This window comes from Diorhabda sublineata, chromosome X (assembly GCF_026230105.1).
Source record: "Diorhabda sublineata isolate icDioSubl1.1 chromosome X, icDioSubl1.1, whole genome shotgun sequence".
In the NCBI taxonomy this organism is placed as follows: domain Eukaryota; kingdom Metazoa; phylum Arthropoda; class Insecta; order Coleoptera; family Chrysomelidae; genus Diorhabda; species Diorhabda sublineata.
Window position 1 is genome coordinate 31,412,307 of NC_079485.1, and position 23,635 is coordinate 31,435,941.

A 23,635-nucleotide genomic window follows, 5' to 3' on the forward strand; every position below is an offset into this window, starting at 1 on the left:
ATCGATCATTTCCAAAAAGGAGAGACAATCAATACCGAATACTCTCAAGAGTTGTTGGATCGTTTGAATGCAAAAATCAAGGAAAAACCACCGATTCACAAGTCAATGGCAACGATGGTTAAATTGAACGAGTTACACTATATAGTCCAGATCTGTCCCTCAGTGACTACTGGCTACTCAAAAAAATGTTCGATGATAAGGAATTGAGCTTAAATGAATAAGCAATTGCTGAAACTGAAGCCTATTTTGAGGCAAAAGACAAATCCTTCTACAAGCACAGGCATAGAGAAGTTGGAAATTCGTTGAAATGATTGTATTGCTTTTGAAGGAGATACATTTATGAATAAAATGTGTTGTCGGTTTAGTTATTTAATAGATGTTCCTCATACCATCAATCCGAAACTGGGTTTTTTGATAGTATACTACTCCAAATGTCAACACAACTTAACCTTCTGTTGAGGAGTTCTCAAAATTTCATTGCAGTATTCAACAATATAAACACGATTATTAAACCAATAGAATCTGGCAACGTTGTTAAATCAACACCTCATCTCATTCTATGACGTAAATGTATTTTTATCTATAAATGGATATTTCATAGTAGAAAACAATGTTAATGTTTTTGTTTTTTAAAAAAATTAAATGAACGAGAGAAAGGGAATTTGAAAATATTTGTAGTGTTTCAATTTATGTTTGTTTATCTTTTGAAACAAATCATCTTTATATTCATTCTCAGGAGTAAATTGAAAAATTCATGGTATACGTTAGACATCTAATAAGAACGCAGTGCGTCACAGTTGCGTACACGGTGCAAAACGACAGCAAAAATTCCCTCAGCCTGCAATAAAAGCTCTAAGGGTCACGACCTTTTTACATTCTACTTCACTCGAAATTTCGGCCGACATATGTTTTCATTGCCGAACGAGTAGAGGAGAAAAACTGTAGATTATACATCTTGTACCAACGATTTAGTCGCCACAGAAAACAGGGGAAAATCAAGTTTTTCGGAGAAGATTACACTAAAATAAGTGGAATTGTAAATGAAAAAATAGAGTATATATCAAGATCATGAAATTGGGACATGAAGATCTAACAATTTGTGAAAAGTCATTACTCCCATGTCAAATTTGACAAAAAAATTTAATTTATGCTTTGAAAGAAATATTATCGAAATAAATTAATTTATAACACCGTCTAATTTAAAAAAATCAGCAATTATTAGTTGGGGAGATCAGATCTTGAATTTAGATGCGAAACTTTGAGTAAATATGTAAAGTCGATATAAGTCTTGAAGCTTATAATACGTTATCAAGTATAAACATTTTGTGGGTGTTTCATTGTGTGTAGTGAGCAAATTGAGATTACGGAATCAAAATGAAAATCGAAATGTTGAGAAAATTAAATTTGAAGTGAATTTCTTTCGAGTTGTTCATTGACAAAACTAATAGCAACACTGACTTCCAAATAAACGAGAGATCCAACAAGATTAAAACCAATGGCTTATACCTTTTTTTCTTTGAAGTTCCAAGCTATCTCAATATTCACAAAATGGTGTAATTTAATATTCGTTGCGGTACTAGCCCAGAAAGTACTTTTCTAATTTAACAAATAGGAGATCAGTTTTTTGAATTAACAAAATCAGAAGTGAAAGAAATAAATTATTTTTTGATATATTAGACGCAACTCGTATATCAACAGAACAAGATTTTTGTGTTAATTAGAGAAAGAAATTATTTTTTACACACAATTTATAAGTAACTTGTAATATTAAAATATTTATACTTCGTCAAATTTGAATTCATTTTTTAATAAGCATGTGAAATTTTACAGAAAGTCGTTGAAAATTGTCGAGCATTGTTTAGTTGATGTTGTTAAGAGTTTAATTATCTTCTAACCCTTTGAACCATAAAAAACCTTTGTAAAATTATTGTAAGAGTACACAATCTGTTATTAAATTTATGTAAATCAAAGGATACTCCCTAAAAAATGTAACTACAAAGGATTTTTTTACAGCGACGATATAGACGAAAATACTTGTCCGCATAGAAATCAATAGTTTTTGTATTAGGTTAGTTTAAGGTTATATTTTGATGAAAATTCTTGGAATATATAATATTTCCTTATTTTTTATTATCCATTTATTATTTTTCAACGATAAATATCAATCTTAAACGTAATTTTAGGTTGAGTTAAAGAAACAATTCCGTGTATTATCAAAATCTATGATAACGTCAACTGTCAACAGTCATTAAATATTTGGAGCTTGCTTATACATAAAGCTAACTTAATAATGTTGATATAAGAATTCCTTAAACCCCCAAACAATCAGGATCATGAAAATGTTTCATTCTATTGATGACAGCGGGGATTTACCAACGTCGTTTTTATACGACGCAGCATGAAGTCTACGAATATTGGGATTAAAGACCAGCAGCACTGTTTGGATTATTCGACAAACGTAAACTTAAGAAAATTAAATTTTTAACCTATATAAACGATTTAATTACTTCATACGAATATAATATACGAGGTGTCATTGTAATTTAAACCTCAGAATCGCAATAACTGAAAGCAAAGCCAAGGAATAATTAATTATAATAGTTTCACATATCTATAACAGAATACACATGTCGGCACATGTGAAGTTTTATTTTACACAACGAGGGTAATTTTTGAAAATCTATAATGACTCTATGGAGAAGGTTATGGCTAGAATTTTCGTAGTTTTCTGTATTTTTTTTAAAAACGTTTTGTTATGTACAATCTGTTTATTATTTGAGAAGCAATTCGTCAATTCGACACATTTTGACATTTTCGCACACATTTTCGTTGAAATATCCCTTCTTTAAAGTTGATTTTTCTTCTGTTATAATTATACAAGATGTGGTTGTTAAATATTGAGACTAGTGATATGAAACATTTTATTTTTTTAATTTCTTATTTCTTAGACCTTTTGATATGTTTATGTTTCTAAATATTCTTAAATCTAGGTCTCTTCTGTTTCAAAATTAGTTTTTTTTCTATCATTCAAAAATTATTTAAAAAAAACTAATTTTGAAACAGAAGAGACCTAAAATCAAGAACATATAGAAACATAAACATTTTATCTTGATATTATGTATATTTATTTGTTATCACCGTGTAAATATACCCCTCTTCTGTCACTACATCACTCCATTGTTCTAAACAGTGTTTGAAGACTTTTTCTACCAGTTCCTTCAGGACGCGCGCTGCTTCTTCCTCCATAGCTTCAACAGACTCAAATATTGTTCCTTTTAATGCAGATTTGATTATTACCTATTCCAATGAGTTTGAGTCATTTTCAGTGGCATTCGGAGTGTCAGTACAAATATTTTTGCGAGATTTTTTTTGCTCAAGTGTGAGGATTTTAGTTACCAGTTCAGCACACACTTTTCTGATAGTTTTCATGTAAAATTTGGCGCCTACATTCTTTATCAATTCCTATAGATTCAGTAAGAGCCTACGGTCGAATAAAATTACAGACTTTTTCGATAATTTCATCCATTTTTGATGTGGAAGGACGACAACATTTTGGAAACGCTCAAACCATTCAAAAGTACGTGGGTGCGACAAACACTCATTGTCATACACTTATTTCAATAAATTATAAGTTCCTGTGCAGTTTTTCCAAATTCCATGTGAAATTCGACAACACTCAGTTGCTCTATTCATACATCGGTCACTTTTACGACACAACAAAAAAACAACAGCTGCACTGATTTATTTACAGACATGGTGGACATCGCAATCGAAAGAGTAGGCTTCAAGCTAAACAGCCGACAGTCATTAACGTTCGAGTATGGATATTTGACTAAACCCAGTCAGTTTGAAACGTTTCTGAAGATGCACTATATGGTTTAATTCTGACTCTATATCTCCCGCTGCAGCGTTGTACTGCACTTCTAATGGAGGGAAAAGTGAAGTATAATGCCGCAACAAGAGATATAGAAAGTGAATTTTTAAGAATCTGTGACTTTTCTCGTGAAATCCTTTTCGTAGAAAATCCGAAGTTTCTGAGCAAAAAACAATATGATTTTGACAAGCCACAAGATGCAATATAATTTCTTAATCAAATACTCTCCATTTATGATGAGTCACTAAACACGTTGTTGTGATTAATCTCGATGGATTCAGTGTTAACAGTGGATAAAAGAATTAATAGTTTGACAAGAAATTATCCATGAGCCTTCGTCTCTTCGGAATCTTCATTATTAACGTAGGGTACAAGTCAAAAAGGAGCCTCTATTGAGCTCTAAAATACCATTATTTGGGAATCATTTTCACATTAAATGAAATATTTTTTAATAATTTAAGATAGCAAGAATAGAATGAAAGATTTTTCCAAACGGCGTATCTCAGAAATCTAAACTCAGTGGGTAAATTATCTCTCAACTCAATATAGACCCTGTATAATAGTGTTTCTAGAAGAACCTTTCCTTTCTTCAATCGCGATGGCATCCAATATCTTTAGTAACTATGAGGAATATATAGAAGAAGGTTTGTATAAAAAAGAAAAAAAACTACTTAACCCATGCACACGAAGAAATAATCTGCACGTATTATTATTTGAATAAATTGTTTGAAGTTTCCGTATTTATGGAAATTAATGTGAATTTGGGTCTTATATTGGCTGGTAAGACACGATCCTGTAGGATATTGCCCAATATCTGACCTTTATTGAAGGTTGTCACGTATAAAACGACTTCCTGTAGAGCTGCATTATTATTCTCGGCTAATCAAATTGAACTTGGGAAATCTATAACTTTATAAGTTACAATATACTGTTTTAGATATTGAATTATCTTCCAAACAGTGTCACAATAAAATCAAGTTAAATAATTCGAGACGTTTTAAGTAATTATTCACTTTTGAACAAGATCCGAACTGAAGTTACGAAGAGATGATACAAATTTCCGAAGTGTAAACTGGAAATGAAGATGCTTTGACGAAACTTTCCGGGTTCATTTTTCCAGGGACAAAAATGTGGGAAATTCAACACTTTGATGTAATATTAAATAAATTGTGCTTAATGGAAAATCAGTTTTAAACTCGGAATTAAATTCATTCTTTTTCGGAATAATTCCTGCATGGAATTAAAAAAATAATGAATCATAATATATTTCTTCGATTTTTTCATGTTTTACAGGTATGAATACACAAACTTAGAGACAAGATATCATAGCGATATATTTAACAATCAAGCAGTTAACAATAGCCTTTCTTAAATCTTGGTTTTAGTTACATAATCCAAGAAACTGATATACTGGTCAAAAATGAACAGAAGTACCTTTTATTGGTTGCAAGCCTTTCAATGCTCCTATAAGGAAAATAGAGAAAACTCTGGTAACACATTTGGAAGCTAGATCACCCGTGAAAGCTCTTCTGGGAATTTGATAACACTAGATCTAATAAGTATTTGACTTCTAGCAAAAACAAGCTGCATCTCTCCATCCTAACAGGGTATTGAAGCATCAGGACATACTTGATGAAATAGGTTTAGAAGATTCTATGGGGTAGAAATACGAAACCCTAAACTAGAACTAGAAAGCAAACTGAAGCAACTTTCGCTTCATTTAATTGCAAATGCTTTAGTTGTAGCACTTGCATTATACCTCTGCACATCTATTAGTTCCAAAATGTCAACTTTTTCCTATTTAGAATAACCAAGATTCATGAAGGTTGAAAAGGTGAATAAATATGAAAATGCTCGTAATTGAATAAAAAGAATAATTTTGTTTCTCCTTAATGTTTTGTCACAAATTAAATTTCTAAACATAACCATAATATTTGACATTTGACAACCTGTTAGAATATATGGAACGCAACCTATTTTTATTTAACTGTCAAATGTTGTTAATGGAAGTTGAGGTCTGTCAATTGATCTTATCAATCTTGCTCTTTTATGTGTAAGACTGAAATTACAATAAATTGTTTGTACTGAAAATTATATCAGTTATTATTTTCAAACCACGTAATTTTCCTTTACAACCAACTATATGTAGATTGATGAATCTTAAGTTAAGTTTTGTCACAAATTAAATTTCTGAACGCAACCATGATATTTGACATTTGACAACCAACTAATATGTCAACTCTTCCTCTATATTGATCCATACAAAGAGTGCATCCTTTGTGAGTGACGATTACCGCTACGTGCGCGAGAACTTTCTATACTTGTGATAGTGACATTCCAAGCTATGTGCTCTTTTTTTGTTGATCTTTTGTGATTGTGACACTTTAATGTTAAGTGCGCGAGAACTTTTCTCACTGATTAATTACAATTTATGATGGCGAGTTTTGCCGTTTAGTGAGTGAGAGTGAAGGAGATATGCTTAGAATGAAATAATAATATAGTCGCTATAGACACTTCGACCGGATTCATCACGTAACTCACAGATCTCTGCCACAGCAGAGATTCAAAAGAAGAGCTTATTCAGCGTGTTTTCCCAGATATAGCGCAACAGTTCAATAACCATAATTGGCTGGGTAAATGAGCAATATTAGAGGCGACGATCTCAGTGCGACCATTCAGAATTTTCTTTCGGGACCGTTGGTTTTTTTCCAAATCAGTCGGCTTCCTAATGAACCAGAATGATCTCCCAATTTGTTGTTAAAAGTAGGATAAGTTGTAATTATGCTACGTAACATTAATCGACCTCGACTGTGCAATGGAATAAAACTGGTTTTAAAAAACGTGATGAGTAAATTCATTGAGGCAACAATCATAAAGGGAAAATACCGATGATTCCAACGGATTTACCATTCGATTTTAAACGTTTCGGTACGTCTGGCCTTTGCTATGATCATAAATAAATCGCAAGGCCAGTCGTTGAGAGTTTGCGGAATCATCTTGGAGTTTCCTGTTTCGCGCATGGGCAATTATTCAAAACAAAAAAATATAGTTTATCAGAAAGGTTTAAATTTATTAACTGCTTGTATTATAACTATTTGTGACTATAAATGGCCAATATTTCAGGAAAACTCTTTTATGTAAGTAAGCAGCATCATGTGTAGTTAATCGAAAATAATGATAAAAACTTCATATTAATTTTTTTTTATTTGTGTTGCAATGAAAAAAGGATTCCTTTTGTTTGTTTTGAGTTTATTTTATACAAAAGTTCAGGTCTGAGGCAGTACGAAGTAGCCCTATAAAATTAACTATGACTAATAATGGGTTTTCAACATTCTTACGATTTAATTTGTTTTAGTATTCGATACATATTAGGAGAAGATGGGTGTCGATTTTGAGATACCCTATATAATAACGAATAGAAAAAAGTTTTTGGGACACCCGTTACTATGAGTAATCTTATGTTTGATTTTGAAGGTAGTGTAATTGAAATTCCATTTCATAGTATATAAACTTGACGTAGGAATTTTACAAAATCTCTTTTCGCACCCGAGAGAAATGAATTTCTTATTCGTAAAATGTCTTCCTCGTAGCAGCAACGCAGAATCTTTGTGGTTAAAAATGGAGTATTTACCCAAGAATTATATCTGTAAATTACGTTTATTGAACGAAAACGGTAGTGAGTTTCCAAATGGCATTAATCATAATAATCTGAAGACAGCAGAGTCAAAGGTTCCCAGTCTATTCGGATGATTTCTCGGTGATAACATTCTTTCTAAATGTTCTGCCTAATGTTCCAGAAATAAAATTATTTTCGAGAATGCCAAATACAGTTTGGTGGCAAATTTAGACCACCAATCAAATTTAATAAAAACTAAGTAATTTTTAAATTATAATTTCTACCATTTCAATATGGGTATATATAACAAAATTAATTAGAAGCAATCAATAGTTATTGGCACGAGGGTCGCTACTCAAGTTTTAGCAAATGAAAAAAAATATTCATAATTGGATGTGTAGGTTCGATACGTTTGAACTGAGTGTCGAAGCATTTTCCATTCCAATTGAGGTACCTCCAAAACAATGTGATTTGAAATCATGAGCCGCTTCTTCAGATGTAGAAGAACGTTGACCTCGTAATTTATTTTTGATCTTAGGGTAATAAAAACAAATTATTGCATGTAAAACAGTGGATCAATTGGATATGTTGACTGTTTTTGTTTAAACTGATGTGTAAGAGCTCGAATTGTCGTGGTGGAGAATGATTCGTCTTCTGCGATTGGTTTCCCTGATTCTTCTGGCAAACAAATACTGGTGCATCATTCAAAATTGATCTACGTTGCTCTAATGGAACGGTGGAGACATATCCAGTTATTTCGAAAACACGAGGGACCATGACTCGTCTTGAAGGATCCATTCAGTCTATTGGTGTTTAGTTTCGGATTCATATACATAGATCCAAGATTCGTCGCCTGATACGATCTTATAGACGTCTTTTGAAGCACCGTGATTAAATTTTTCCAGTACTTCTTTGTACCAATTTTTTGGGCGATCGTCAAATTACGCGGCATCGAATGCAAACAAATCTTTTTGACAACCAAATGTTCATGCAATATTGAATGTATGGGAGTGCCTCAATCTCACGGTATATTACATGACGATCTTGCAATCTCAGTTTTCTGGCAGTCGATTTTGGAACACTTTCACTAAATTCATCCTGTACCGAAGTGCGACCACGATTATATTCGAAAAACCAGCGTAACACCAAAACTCGAAGCGAATTGATCGGAGTACTGCTGTTGGCTTAATCCATGCCGAAAATGTTCGCCACTTAATTTCATGTTCTCACCAAGATTATTGTTTCAAATATCTGTAACCAACTCAAACAGCACTCATATAACAGCACATTGTGAGTATGTTCACCATTAAAAATGTCAAACTTCATGATTTCCATATCTCAAAACTTAAGTAGCAACCCTCGTATCTAAACAATATCCACCAATTGTGGAGCATGCAAGAAAGCTGTTGGTATCCATAATGAATTAGTCGGACGCTTTGTAACATACGAGGTATTTAGATTAAATAATGAACCTGGGAACGTAGCGTTTGAGCCTCGCTATTCGGTTGTCTACAATGGCATAATTTTCTCTAACAAATGACATGAGCTTCGAGTAAAACTTCATAAGGTCTACGAAGAGAATGTTTTCTCAATAGATTTGGTTTTAAGGCATTCTTGGAAAGAAAATATTTGCCGACAAGTTATGAAATCTTGTGTATTAAAATAGTCAGAATTATTATTCAATATTTCGAAAATGTATTCCAGGGTTCTTCAAAGAAGAAAACAACTACTTTCCTGGTTATTGCCTCGAGAAATATTGAATTAGAACTTCTCTGAAGAGCGTGATGTAAATCGACCTTTTTTTCGATATAAATAATAGTAGAAATCCTTTATTTTGATACATTTTGCTCACCTCATTTACCATCTTATCATAAAAAATTTACAATCGAAATCGAAGAAAATGTCACATTATATAAGATTAACAATAACATAAGAAAATAATGGTATTCGAAACCAACTTGATTCTCAAGATATTTGAACTTCAATTCATTTCATACGATGTCACAAAAAAGATCAATGATATTAAGTTTGGTTTGTGGATCTATCTAGCTATCAGATCCTGATATTAGATGCTTAGATATTCAAAAATAGAAAACTGCATTGAAAGAAAATAATTATCCGGAAAAAATGATGAATAACATATTTAAGAAGAGTATAAACAGATGCTACAATCAATTGGAAACCAAAACAGAAACAAAACATCAAAACACAAAACATTTTTCCTTACCATATGTACAAGGACTTTCCCAACAATTATCAAATTATTTTAATAAATATGATATTAGTATAAGAACGACTTAATAAATTATCTAAAAATTGGAATCTAAAACACCAAAAAACAAAAGAAATTATATTATATATCAAGTACCTTGTACTATTTTTGACGTTGTCTACATAGGGCAGACATCTCAGTATTTAGAAAATAGACTGAGAGGTCATCGATACGATAAAAAATTAAACTTCATTAACGAGCCATGAAATATAAAAAAAAAACATAAATTCAATCGGAATCTAAAACACGAAAAAGAGAATTTTTAGAAATGGTTCAAAGAAAAAACTATAAATTATGAAAAATGCCTAAATAATTTAAGTAAAATTTATAGTTCTATTTTGTAAATTCTAATACAACTACAAATCATAAAATTGATGACTCCTACGTACTTGAGATGTAAAAACTAAGGAAAAATTAATTTTTCTTGTTGATGATTTTATTCTTATTTTGATATTCGTGACGAAAGTGATCTATTGATTAATATAAATATACAAATTGTCAGTGTCAATATCATATTTTGATTAACGACTGAAAGTAGTCGAGACGTCAAAATGTAGGAGATGTAATTCAATATTCGTCGAGGCATTAGCCAGGAAAGTAGTTGTTTTACCGTTGGAAGAACGGCATGATATTCGAAATATTAAGTTTCGAAATTATCTCAGAGCCGAATAGTAGGAATCCTTTATTTTGATGAACTCAGTTTGTGCGACAAGAAAAAATTTAAATGACTCTTGCTGACTAGGAGTCCCAGTACTGCAATGAGATTGGAATAACCGTTCCCGATGCGATATATTATTTTGAGTTTGAAATAAAAAAATACAAATTCAGTACTTAATTTACACATGAAATATATCATGTAGTAAACTAAAAATAAAAAGTGGATTGGAGCAATTCATCCCCTCGTGTATTTTATAAATGCTATTAAAAATCTGGCTTTAAACTTCTAAAAATATGTTGAAGTGAGCGCTAAGGATTCTGAAATGTCCTTTTTAAAATTCTAGTTGTGTCGAGAGCAAGTTGATTCTGCAGTGAATTCTTACAAACAGTTAACTAAAAACAAACAACTGTACCACAGTTTACAAAGAAAGACAAAAGAATGAAACAATGGATTTCATAATTCAGGACTGATACACGATATTGGATACAGCTAAAATCTTCTGGAATTCAACTATTATTTTGTCACGATTTATTTATATTATCGTCAAAAATGAGAAAAGATGGCGAAACATCCAATTATAGTTGAAAACATATATAATAAGAATCAAAACATCATATTAATAATATTTTTCAGTATGAATTAAGAAGTATTGAAAAGAATTTTGTTGATTTTGTTGTATTTTCTTAGAATAACAATTTTATTTCTCAGGAATATTTAGGAAGAGCACATACGACTAGACGCTTTGTCACACTTTAGCCACTTAAGATGCGGTAAACTACCTAGATTTTCTCAGTACCAAGCGAAGGATAACATTAATAAGCTGAACAAAGTTTAATTTAATATATAAAATGTAACACCACGACCTTTGAATGTTGTAGATCTTTTGAGTAGATTATTAGAAATGCGATCATTGAAATGAATGGGATTGAGTTTCCTAGTGAAAGATGAGGTATTACATTTCGAAATGTTAAGATAAAGTGCATTTTCTTTATACCACTCATCAATTGTATCTAGGTATATCAGACCAATAATAAAGCTTTAGATCTCCTGCATAAAGGAAAATATTATAATTTAATCCCAGACAAAGTCTATCCTTGAAGTATGATATGAAAAAATTGGTGAATCAATTAAACCAATGTTGGATAGCTTATTGAGAAGAATATCATAATTAAAACGATCAAAGGCTTTGGGAAAATCTGTATAGATGACATCAACCTGACTACCGTTTGCAAACCGATTGCAAACAGAATTTGTTCGCAATAAAACTACTTTAAGAACTAAATAGGATATTAGATTAAAAATAAACGAAGCTGCATGAAGCTTCCATACAAGGATGGTTCCAGAAGTGCCTGGCCTGATCTAGAGATGGCGGTAGTTATTTGAAAAATACCACTGTATTAGAGAGCACACAATCTCTACAAGTTTGAAGACGAAGTTTAGACGTTGTTTGACAGCCATCAATAGTGAACAAACCTGAACTAAATTCTACTCTGGGTGAGACTGCTCCTTCGTTTTAAACATTAAAATATTGAGTAGCAGAGTTTAAGCGAAGCCATACGACCTGCGAAGACCAAAATCGCAGTGATCGACCAAATGAGGTGACGATTCTAGAAATGTTGAAGAAAATCCACAAAGCGGTTCTGGATGAAGGTCGACTGAAAGTGCGCGAGCTAGCGGACATAGCAGGCATTCCAAAAAGTGCCATACATCGCATATTAACTGAAAATTTGGACATGAGAAAACTGTGTACAAGATGGGCGCAGCGTTTCCTTACAATGATACAACCGGCTCCAAAGAAGACAAAGACTATTCCAATCTGTTTCCCGACTTGAAAAAATTGCCCGGTGGTCAAAGATTTTCCAACAATGAAGAGGTGGTGTTAGCATGTTTTTTCAAAATTTTGTCTCTTCTTAGTTGGGCCAGGTACTTTGGGTCAACTTTTCGATTAGTTCTTAACTGTCTGTCAAGATTGGTACTAGTTGTAGATTGTTAAAATAACGTTACAAAGTGTTTTTGTTATGTTTGTGGATGTTAAATACATGAAAAACGTGGAAAAATCATTTAAATTGCGTATTTATAGTACTTTATTCTGATCTAATAAACACTGTCATTACATCATAATATAAGGAAAAAATACAAAGGCAATTCAAGAATTTACTGGCGTAGGGCGACTACTGTTGGACTTTAATGCTTGAAATGGATATCAAAAGTATGAAAGATTCAGTTATAATTAGTTTTTCACTGATTTATATACTTTTTAGTCGAATAAATGGGTGTTAATGGTCAAAATAATGATTTTATTGTATGTTTTGGAAACTGGAACAAATTTTGAGGGCTGATTTGGATTCAGTCCGAAATTTTCCTCCTGGTTGTTCAATTTCACTTTCAATTTCACACTTTTTCAATAGAAAAATTAGAAAAAATGTAGTCATATTAGTCAAATGCTGAACAAGTACTTTAGTATAGATTAAGTACTCATAAATTGCATTGGATGAGTGCAACTATTCCCCTCGGTGAACGTTAACCATTAAAGTAATGAATTATTATGTAAACTTTGTAATATCTACGTTGGAAATTTTTCAGGATCCAAAGAGGACTCGTTTGTGTAAATAAGATGAGTATTATCACTCGGTTTGGTGTTTGAAGGTCTAGAAAGTTAAATTTTGATGATAGTACGCACAATGACAAAAGCGAAGACGAAGAAAATATTATGTAACAGATCGATATTCTGAAATTCTTACGAAAATATTTCAGATTATTACAAATATTAAAATCAATATTCATTTTTTTGCGTTTGAATATAATCTATTTGTGATTTAATTGAATTCTCTACCGATAATAAATCTTGCAGATAAAACTCCCGTCTAGGAAAATATTATTGTTCGCGTTTAACGCTTTAGCGAAAATAATATGCAGCTTCATGAAAAAGCTGTTTGTTACGAAAACATAAGATTAACCGACTACCCCTCGACTGCTCCATATAAAACTTTTTTATTGAAGGGAAAAAGTTTCGTAAATATAGTTACCCGAAAAAGAAGTCCCTTTTTTTCTAGAATACACCGTCATGTGATGAAATGTTGCTTTTAACATAATATTTTATCTTTTAACTAGAAATATTATTAAAACTTTCTACATATTTCTTTTTTTTTAGTAAATAAATAAATAAAATATTCATATTTGTAAAGAAATATATATATATATATATATATATATATATATATATATATATATATATATATATATATATATGGAGATGGATAGTGATACGAGTGTATGTTGACTGACGAATCCAGTCGATCATCTGAAATCAATTATTTGAGACAAACATTGATTCCAAATTCTCTAATTTCTAGGAGCATCCACAAATTTTCATTCCCAATTCCTCCATCCTTCTCCACTGGTTTGAAAGATTAAGGGTATCCCTTCCTTACATCAAAGGTGTAACAGACAAAATTTGCAGAATCGAAGATAAAATATCCAATGAACATCATGAGATGAGATCCCCTGCTCAGATTGCCCCCGTTCCTATATTGGTCAGACAGATCGACGTATTTCCATCAGAGCCAAGGAACAATTGTTGTCTGTCACTAATTCCGATATTTTTTCCATCCTTTCCCAACATCGTGTCCATACCGGAGACACAATCCATTTCAATTGAATCAAAACTATCGCCCCACTCCTTTCCTTTAAGTCCAAGATTGTTCGAGAAGCTATCTAAATAGGGAAACGTCCAAACTGTCTGAACACTTTGAAATACCTTCTTCATCCACTTCGCTCCAATACCACTGCAACTAACAACAACATTTCCTCTGAAACCCCCCAAGAAGCCGTTCTCCACACATTTATCACCCCTCCAGCCAACAATATATTTCCCACGCGCGCAAAAAAACCCAAACCCGCCAATGGGTTCCCTATAATTACAAGGACCAGGCGACTGGCTCCCCAATTAGCTCAAGACCAGCATGGAGTGTCTTTGTGTCAACAGTGTTCTTGATGGTTAGCATATTATTTTATTTTTTTTTGTTCCAGCTTTTGATTTCCTCGGAGAAATTCCATGAAGTAGGCAGATTGAGGCCTTGTAATCAACCAGGAAAAGGGAGTGATTCGTTGTGTGGAATAGGGAGATTGAGACCACGGAATCGGATCACGTCTTACCAATGAACGGATAACCACCCTACATACATCACTCTTACAAGGTTATGAGTTATTTACTTTATAGAAGTTAATCTCGAAAAAATAAATCTTCAGTTTCACTCATCAGAGGAGGTAGCACAGAAGAAGAGGGGCTGAGGAGATCCACACTCCTCGTATATATTTATGTTTGAAAAAAACTGAGTGCACAGTCTTGGCTGCTTTGAGAATTTGTAGTTCTTCCACGACTTTTACTTTGGACCTACTATCAAAGGGAGGGGTTGAGGTGAATATATTTCCAAAATTTTGAGAATTGATCTCATTCTCATCACCAAATGTTTCTTTGCCCTGAAGGATATATGTCGGTTTAATCTATAGTATATGTAAATTGGGAGAATCCAAGCGAAGAATTTTACGGATTCCATGCTGTTTATCGGGCTTTTCTTCCTTGACAGATATTCATTAGAATTTCATCTGTCATACCTCTTCGGCTTTGGACCCGATTGAGCTAAGGAGGAAGAAATCTTCAAACACCAATTGTTCCTTCACTCCTGTGGAGATAAGTTGGTTGGGTGATTCGTTGTGTGTAGTTAGCAGATTCCGACCACAAAATCCTTGATAATGGCCTCAAGAGGTACCTAAAGTCAAGATTATTTATTAACAAGACTAAATGTAGAAAGATAAATGATATAATGTAAGGTTTTTAAGGGTAAAATTACGTGGTGATACCACTGCTAAATAATTATTCAATAAGAAACTGATATTTAAAACTTCTTAGCGAATTGCAATGTAAGTTTCGGATTTATGCTAGAAATACAAATTATTGAATAGAAACTGTAGATGAAAAGTGGTGTTCGTGAAAAATGAATATGTATAAAAAATAAATGTATATGATTTTAAAATAATGGCATTATATTGAAATTGTTCACAAAGTGAATATATATTGCGATGGTTGTAAAATTTGTTCAACAAGGGAAATCCATTTCATATAATCCAATAATTTTGAAGCGAACACGATATTCCTTCAAATAATTTTTGTTCTACACGTGAAACGAAAGTGCAAACGTTTTATGTTAATTTTAATGAATTACGATGCCACATCGCAACCTGCAACCGCAACGTAATGATAAATTCATGCAAATTTTTTCCGCAAATTATAGTTCGACCCAAACACTTTCTCTTGTAAAACTCAACTATTAGTATCAAATTGCATCAGTAATTTTTTTTTATATTTCACATTTGTCTTTTAGAATGGAAGTACGACGTCTGGCTATTAAATAACGAGAATGGTGCGAAAAAAGATTTTATTATAAAAATTATTCTACATTCAAATGCCTCCCTTCAATATACTCCCCTCCCCTCGACACACACCTTGCCATACGTTTTTTCCATTGATCGAAGCAGTGCTGGAAGTCTTCTTCGGTGAGAGTCTTCAGGAGCTCTGTCGTTTTTTGCTTTACAGTGAATTATTTTGAATGTTCGACTTCATTTTTAGTATTTTCAGTTGTAAATCATCGCTGATGTTTCCTTATAAATTTATTTTCAGCACTTCCAGAACTCTTGAATTTATGTAAGTTGTAAAATGGACAAATCTAGTATTTCTATTTAGTACTTTCTATCTAGTACTTCTGTTGTTTTACTTCATATTTGATAATTCTTTTCCACGTAAAAACGACTTTAATTTCATTTTATTACACATTGATATAAAAATTTAAAAATTGAATTAACAGTTGTTAAAAATACACGTTTGATAATAGCTTAATAAGAACAATATATATATATATATATAAATATATATATATATATATATATATATATATATATATATATATATATTTATATATAGAGTACAATTGCTTCATTTTATAACTTATTAGACAGCATTAGAAGCAAAAGTTAATAGGTGAATGGTACAGCGTTCATTTGAACATTTTAACAATGGAGATTTGATGATTGAAGATCGCCGTTCAGATCGTCCACTTGCGTGGGACATTGAGGTTACAAAGATACCATAGTGTACTTTGAAGTCATTCCAAATGGTACAGCTATCAATGCTGAGGTATATAGTGGATAGCTGATGCGAATGTATGAGGTTTTATTGAAGGAATATTCAGGTTTAGTTAACCGACGATGCAGCTATTTTCGCGGAAACGCAGGATGACCTACAGAGACAACTACACAAATTCTGCCAGGTCAGCCAAGCGATGAACATGATTATATCCACAGAAAAAACTAAAAGCATAAACTTTGCTAAAGAGTCCGTATGATGTAAGCTGGTAGTTCAAGACAAAATAATCGAAGAAGTCTCACAATTTGAATACCTGGGTATGGACCTGTCGAGTTATCACAATCCAGTGAAGGACCTAAGAAGCCGGATCAACAAAGCGACTGCCATATCGGGCTGCTTAAGACAGATAATATGCGCGAACGAATACATAAGACTTGTATCAGGCCAATCATGACATACGGAATGGAAACCAGAGAGGAAACCAACAAAATAAAAAGCATGCTTCGGGTAGTCGAAATGAAAACGCTCAGGGCTATAGTGAGAAAAACAGGAGTAGATCGAATCAGGAACACTAATATCAGGGAACAATGTGGAGTGCAAGACATCGTAAGATGGGGGAGACAAAGAAAAATATACTGGTACGCCCACATGAGAAGAGAGAGACTGCTACGTATCCTATTTGAAGGGAAACCAATAGGGAAAAGAGAACCTAAGAGATGGATGGAAAGCTGGCAGTCCACCTCCCTGGCACAGAGGAACCTGAAAAACTAACAGACCATGAAATCTCAAAAATGAATAAGAAGAAGAAGTTAACTGGAAGCGAGTTCTCTAACAATAAGACTGCGTTGGGGGCATACCGCATCTAACAATTACACTCTGGACATTGCACAATCAGATTACTATTTATTGGAATCTATGGTTAAATTTTTGCGTGGGAAATTTGAATCTAAAGGAAATTTTGAAAATGCATTACGACAATTTATCCTAATCCCAAAAAATGGTTTAACCAAGTTTGCTATACGTCGAGTTGGAACCATAGGAAAAGATGGATTATACTTCGAATATCAAGGCTTTCGTTTTGTATGATTTAATAAACATAAAATATTAGAAACGGACATGAAACACCCTCTAAATTTGAAGGTATATTATTGTATATATCTTTTATATTCTCAGAAATAGTATAGATATTGTGAAGATTTAGTAAAATAATTGCACTGATATTGATTGAAAACAATCAATTTTTCTGTTAAAACTTTTCCTCTTAGTTTAATATAATTATATGATAAACTGGTATGTATAAAAGTAGAAGAGCATGAATAAATGTTTGGATGTAGCTGCAGGCTCTTATTACAACTTGTTTACATATAAGATGAAGCCGTATTCCCTATATGCAGGAGCAAATCTAATTTTATCAACAAAACATTGTATTAGGTTAAAACAGTACAACTTGGAAGCAAACATAACATCATTGCAATAATTAAAAGTTAAATATTTGCACACTATTTTGATTTGTTCATATAAGAAAATAAATTCAAAACAATCGCAACAAAAAATTATTTGGAGCGTATGGGTTTGCTGCTAATGGGTCTGAAAACGATGTTGGGTATATATTTTTCAATTATGAGCACGCCATAACGTAATTTTACTGCATGTCTCTAGCTCTGATATAAATTTTAAAAAGTGTAATATTTTTACTCCGCCCTCATTTCTTCTTGTAACGTATCAATTGCTTGATTACGTCACCAGCGCCGATCGAGTTTCGCCCACCAAGCTAAAGCAGCATCCACACCACACGTTTTTTGTGTCATCATGCTGTCGCGTCGTATTATTTGTTTTTTTTTCGTCAGGATGTCAAATCTTGTACCCACAAAGGTTTGTTATAAATATTGGATTGTACCAAAATGTACCAACACCACTTTTACTAGACCAAATAAAGTATCCCTAAGGGAGAAAAACTGTGAAAAAACGGTGTGATGCAATGAAAAAATACAGTAGCAATAATCGGTTTGGTTGTGAAGATCATTTCGAGATACGTATGCACTTTCATTTTTTAAATAGCATATTCAAAACTTACAATACAGGGTAGCTTTTATTTTAACAATAATGCAGTAGTTTAAATATATTACTTGTGGTTTGATTTTTTTGTTTTTTTTGCATTGACGTGGGGTCCAAACGGGATTAAGCCTGAATATTGTGCATAATCGGTTTCTCATAATTAGTATTTTTTAAAATTCAAGTTTAACAATGAGCAAATTTAACTCCAAAAGTATTTTTTGATAATAAAAAATAAAATCGGTCTGACTCTTTTTTTTCAAAAAACTTTTATAAAACTATATTTTTTATGTGAATATCTTTTGCTTGGTATCAGGCATTAACTGAGTCAAATTTATAAAATTTAGGGGTACTATAACAATAGTATTTCCATATCTCATTTTAACTATTTAATATTGAAAATCAGACACTTTTCTGTTAGAACACCATAAGCCAACAAAACCGAGATCGAATTTGCTCCAAATTAAATGTAATATATTTGTTTAAGTTTGGTATCTCAAAATTAAGACGTTCTGTGCACATAAAATCTTGTTTTTGCCCCACGAATATACCATTCAATCGATCTCTTTGTTCATCTGGTTAATGCCGTGGATTTTACAGTAAAAAAATTGTTATTTGTGGCAAAACAACTATAACAAGACAATATATTTGTTGTCAGAAGAGCCACTAAAAAATCCTTCCTCCAATTTGATCAACAAATCAACTCTTTGTCGTCTAAACAGCATGTCGTCAAACAGGCCGGCTGCTCTCCCACACAATCGGCGCTGATGACGTATAGTACCTATTTGGAATGGATCTCGGGCGGTACTAAATATATTCAGAATTCTAAACATTCTAACTTGATTGTTGTTGTTGATACGAATCGTATTGACTTGAACCAAACATCATTATTTTTGGTAAATAAAGTATTTAGACTCATTATATCGTAAAAGGGAATAGATAAATTGTCACTATGTATTTCTACTATCTCCTGTGACCTGAAAACGTTGAAAAATGATTACTTTCACGTACCCCCTATTTTCTCGTGTCTAGTTACCATAAGTTGGTAAAAAGACCCTTAAGATTTTCTCTATAGCTAATCTCCTAAAATCTAACCACTATTAATATTTATGAATTCTACGATAAGAGGAAAGAAAGCATACTGCTATGCAAGTATTGCATGTATTTTGAACCTTTTTTTGCATTGTTCTGCCTTTAAATCGACTTTTTATGAAAACGGAAAACAGAGCCGGCTGACATAACTTTTTTAAAACCAACTAACAAGAACCGTTAACATGAATCTAACAAATCTCTCCAAAATTTTACGAGTAGATAGAAATATGAACAGTGAAATATATTAATAGACCAGAGTCGATAACTTTTGAAACCAAAAAAAATAATAGTAATATGAAACCCAAAATTTAGACGAAAAATTCAAAACACCGAGTTTTTAATTTTTACCTTTTACAAAAAACATTTTTTTCAAACATATTTTGTGAAAAGTTACCTTTTTATGTAATTAATCCTTTCGATACAACATATTTATTTTTAAACCTTATTTTAACTTAATATCGAAAAAACATCCTAATTTTCAATCGAAAATTCTCCCGTCAAAATATCAGTTTCTTTTAAAAAATCATTGAGGCTTTGGTTAGTTGAAATTTCTATTTTCTGATGGTATGAAAAATATTACCACGGGCATGGTAAATTTTCTCAGAAAACTCAAAAAATAAGACGAAAAAAACTCGCATCCGATTTTTTTTTTAATTATTACGTATAATTTTTAGTTACTTATTGAATTTTTCCTCTCTTAATAAATTGAAAATGTGAGATTCCATGTTATTTTGAAAAGCATAAGAAATTAGAGAATTTTAATAACTATCTAAAAATTATGCATAATGATTAAAAAAAGTTCGGATTCAAATTTTTTCCCTTTTCTGAGAAAGTTCACCATGGTGATGGTAATATTTTTTACACCATAAAAAAGTAGATATTCCAACGAATAGAAACCTCACTGACTTTTTAAGAAAGCAAATTTTTTATGGGAGAATGTTCGTTATAAAATTAGGTGCTTTTTCGATATTATGTCAAATCAAATAAATTACAGTGTATGAGAGACACATCTTCTTAATACCTACAACTTTGACTTTTTTCCTTAGGACTAGAAGATTTATCGAAAATCGAAAAACCGTTTTTTATTTTTAAAAACTCACTCTCACTCACTCACCTCTCCCTTCCCTCAGATAGCCCGGTAATTATTTTTCCTCCCATTTTTGACATTGAGTATCGTCGTTTCTTCTAAAGCGGTGTTTATGAATTTATCTCATATTTTCAATTACTTTGCTGAATTGTTCAAACTTCTATCACATTTTCTTGTATATTTACGTAAATTATAATTATTTTTGCTAAACAAATCTGCAGCAAAAAATTGATGAGATGCAAAATAATGAGAAGAGAATTTATTTATAGAATTTATAAATTAGAAAGTTTCATACGTTCAGTTTATAAATCTGAAAACTAATCGCCCGCTTACATAATCCAGATAATTCAAATATCGACTCATTTTCCCTTTAAATTATTGGTTATGTTGAAGTATACGGTGGTGGGATAGTATTATCTACAATAACGAATCCTACGGAATCTTTAGATCTTCGGCCTATTTGCATTTTATCAAAAATCATTGAAAGAGCCATTGAAATACAAATTGAGAAGCATGTTAAATCCTATTCAATACTGCCTGTAACTCAGCCGGGATTTTCAAAAGGATACAGCTATACAACAGCCCCCATTCACTTGGGGAAGAGATTAGGGAACAAGATTCAGCTAAGAACAATATTGGAATGCTGGACTCTAGCATTTCAAAGTTATTATTCTGATTGTTACAAAATAATGATTTTTCAGATAATTTAAATAAGTCGTATTTTAATAAAATCTATCAGAATAAAAATAGTAAGATTAAATTCTACACATAGTGTCTCATGGGATCCTACTTTTAGCTCTTTATTATCTATTTCATACATGTTAAAGTTCATAAACTCCCTTGAAACCAGTGACGTTTATCTGTACTTTGATCATAACAGGAAGTCACTTTGAGGAAACAAAGTTCCCAACTTCTCAATTTTGAGTTGTTGAACACTCTGTAGATTACCATTGGCACTGTTATACAAAAGTTGAGAAATTGTTGAAGTTTCTTTTACAAACAGAATAGATGAAGCAATAGAATTTAGAATGTTAACAAAGTTTATGCATAGCGTTTGTAACAATATGGTTGTATAAGAAACAAAAGCATCCTCAGCAAGTATTTATTAGAGGCTGCGTCTCCATCATTTGCATATTAAAGTTTGATATTGCATATTTTAACATCATATATTCCTGAGCTGTTCTTAAACAGAAATTTATTTTCATATTATTTGCCACAGCTGATGTTTTACATGGTTTGAAAGGAAACTATTATGTTATGAAAAAGACGAATCAGCACGTGAGGATAATGAAATTTAAAAGTACTAGCTCTAAGTTATTTGCTGTTCTGTTTTCGATGTGCTAATACTAACTTAGATACTAGTGATAACAAAGAATGTAATCGGTTTTCATATATCAAAATTCCTACGTCCCGATTTAAATAGTAACAGTCTCTAATAATTCTATAAAGAATGAAATTGCTTCACTTTCTTTCGATAATCCTTTCGTGAATTGTTCAGATACACTTAATGAGCGGCCAATGTTGCCAAAACCCAGCAAAAAAAATCCGGAAGTCACACCATTTATCAAGCATTTATCTTGTTGGAAATTAGACAAAAGACTGTGTGAATTCATGAGAATTTCGGCTCTCATCAAATCCACAATGCAGTGGCATCTGGATTTTGTTCTATTCAATGAAAATTCCCCTCTCGAGATAAGTATTAAAAGAAGGGATACTCAGTACGCAGGACACAATGATTTTTAGCTCGTCCAAATTTGCTTTAACAATTTTACTGCTCAACTCCCAAATCCAGAACAATCCATGTCCCGGGTGCAGACAAGCCGGCAAACGGGAAATCTGGGACAGTTAGTAAATGTGGGTACAGTTTCAATAGTGGAGATTTGACAGACGGAAAGCGTTAGAAAAACCTTTAGAAGAGACCATGCACTACCACTTGAAATAATTAAGTGAGATCTATCAAATAGTTGCTTTACCGATATTCAAGCGGAACGTTGAGTCGACGTTTGTAAACAGCTCCTTGTCGAAAGATAATCTTTTTATTAGGTGCATTGGTACTTGCGATAAAAAATTGCTTCATCTAATATCAGAAATCGTTGCAAAGAGAGATCGAATCGAGCGGAAAGTTTTGTTGGGTGTCTGGTGAAATTATGAAAATCATTCCAGATCGTCGAGCTATCAATCGAGGTATGTAGTAGACAGCTAATACGAATGCATAAGTTTAATCGGAGAAATAATCAGGTTTACTTAACCAAAAGTGGGTTCTATTACAAGACATCGCTAAACCACACTAAATTGAGAAAATCGAAGAACTTGGTGGTATTGAATCCAAAGAAGATACTAATAATAAGTACATCTCAGTCAAAATAATGGTTTAACCAGAGTCTCAAAAATCTTACTGAACGTTGGAATATATCCACGGAATACGATGGATTATACTTCGAATATTGAGGCCTTTTTTTGTATAATCATTGGATAAACAATTAAAAATAAACAATCAAACAATAAAGAACAAAATTATTTATGAGACTTCCTTCATATTCTATTATTTTTGCATGTATTTTGGAAGTTTAAAAGTACATTTTCTTTTTTTTAATGCTGTTGGGCGATGCATATTATGTGGATAGGCGTGGTTATTATCATAAAAACCAGGTGTATTAGATTAAATGATGCCACACTTAGAAATTTTGTTACCGTAAACCATTTGACAATTATATTGTTTATATTCCATATATATGAATCATTTCTAAGACGAATATGGAAGTAGATTGGGAAGTCCCATACGGTCAACTGTTTTTTTAATGAATCAAGAAACAGCTTATAAATATTGAGTCTAAAATTTGTTTTT

At 32.2% G+C, this 23,635-nt stretch overlaps 1 protein-coding gene across 1 annotated transcript in view; it reads right to left on the minus strand.

Annotated features, from left to right (window-relative positions):
- The window catches only part of LOC130451698 (cytotoxic granule associated RNA binding protein TIA1-like), a 168,262-nt gene that overhangs the window by 52,684 nt on the left and 91,943 nt on the right, over positions 1-23,635 (minus strand). The gene's annotated exons all lie outside the window — the stretch shown is intronic.